The sequence below is a fragment of the Ptychodera flava genome, chromosome 22 (assembly GCF_041260155.1).
Source record: "Ptychodera flava strain L36383 chromosome 22, AS_Pfla_20210202, whole genome shotgun sequence".
Lineage (NCBI taxonomy): Eukaryota > Metazoa > Hemichordata > Enteropneusta > Ptychoderidae > Ptychodera > Ptychodera flava.
Window position 1 is genome coordinate 29,535,856 of NC_091949.1, and position 2,163 is coordinate 29,538,018.

The window sequence follows — 2,163 nt, forward strand, 5'->3', positions numbered from 1 at the left end:
AGCTGTGAGCAGATCGGCGCAATACATGTTTACTTTTTTCTGCGCTCACATCCTTTACAAATATGCGGGCCTGTGGTAGTTGGGGGGGGACTTGAAAAATTTTGACCATATAGAGGGGGGGCATTTGAAAATTTTTTAGGGTACTTAGGGGGGATCTGAAAAAAAATAAGATTTCAATCGAAATTCCTCCAGCCCCCCCTCTAATCGTTATTTGTGAATGCAGCCTAAACACCGTGAACAGAGAATCTCAGAAAACCTGAAAGTTAATGCGTATAAAGGTCCACTAATATGTCCATTACACTATAGAACTTTAAAACGTTGCTCAAATTGTCCACAAGAGCATATTTTGACTTTCAACAAACACGATGGAATAAAGAATGCATGCAAATCGTGTAAATTGTCTGAGTCAAATAAGGTCCGCTATTCGTATTCGAGCAGCTACAGCAGAATCTCTCATCGGTCATCTAAGAAAAACGTCATCCGCCTCTAAGTGTTGTCATCGGGAGTACGCGTCGAATTCAGAGTAGCCCCTGAATTTGTATTGGAGTCTGAGCAGACATCTATAGCTCCTTCTCATGCTCTGTTGTGGTCAGCTGTTCAGACACGACTCCCAATGGATATAACTTCTAGATGGGTCTGTTTGTGGGGCCGTTTGCTGTATTCAACTCTGCAGATCGCACCAGTTTGTCGTTACCGTATATCAACTTTGTTACAGTTCCAAGATGCCATTTCTGACGTTTTTCCGTGTCACTGTGTATAATCACTACATCACCAACTTTGATGACGTTGTTGCGACTTCCTGTAGGCAGATGTCGTTCTAGTAGGGCTGTCAAGTACTAAGACAACCAACTTCTCCAAAATTGCATGTGTAGTCTGGATAAATGTTCATATCTCTTGTTGACCTCATGATGGTCTGAGTACGGTGTATCGGTTACCTCTTCGTCGCGGTGACCTCAATGTACGGCAATGAAGTTAGTGTCCTCCCATGCAGCAGGTGGTTTGGGTCAATTCAATCTTGTCGTGTATACTGGATGACACATATGTTAATGGTCTGTCATTCAGGACGGCTTCAATTTCAGTTACAACTGTTGAGAGTTCGTTGAAGGATATGAACGCTCGACAGAGGGTTTTCTTTATCGCATTTTTTGTTAATGCAATCAGTCTCTCCCAGAAACCGCCAAACCAGGGCGCACGCTTTGGTATAAATGTCCACTCTACTTGGTGTGGCGCGAGAAAGTTGTTGACTTCTGGGGTGTCAAACAATGTTTTGATTTCATCGGCAGCTGCTAAATAAGTCGAAGCGTTATCAGACAGCATACGAGTCGGCAAAGATCGTCTTGCGGCAAATCTTCTGAATGCCTGCATTAATGTCTTTGTTGACATGTCCGGTACGAGCTCTAAGTGAATGGCTCGTGTCACCGCGCACGTGAATAAACAGACGTAAGCCTTTCCACGCGTTCCATCTTTCGCTTTCGTGAATAGATTTCCCGTGAAATCTACACCGGTTATGGTGAACGCTGGAACCATGTTTACTCAGTAGCTTGGCAACGGTGCTTGTACAGGATTTGCGTAAGGTTTCCCTGTAACTTTGTTGCATATAACACAGCCTTGTAGTACACTATGTACGATGATCCGTATCTTAGGGATCCAGCGTCTCTGTCGTATTTGAGTCACAGTTGACTGGACTCCCTCGTGAAGCATTAGTTCATGTGCTTTCCATACGATCAAGTTTGTTAGTTTGTGATGCGACAGTATCAAAGCGGGAAACTTTGTTACGAAATCGAGGTGCGCGTTATGAATCCTACTTCCACAACGGAGTATGTCATCTGTTAATTTATCCACAAACAAGTCTAGTTGTCTCACGATTGGGGCACACTTGCTCAAATTCAATTTCACCAACTGTATTGTGTCCCCATATTGCTGACGTTGGACATGCTTGACCCACATATTTTCAGCTCGGTTCAGTTCATCAGGGGTAATTCTTCCAGTCTTAACATCGGTGGATTTCTTCATCCGGGCGATGAATCTGAGAACATAGCTTGTTACTCGCAACAACTTATCCAAGTTGGTAAATCTGGACATATCTACTATGCTGTGGATGCCGCAGTTATTTGGATTAGTGTTCTCTGGTATGTCATCAGTCGTGGTTTCTCTGGGAGGAAA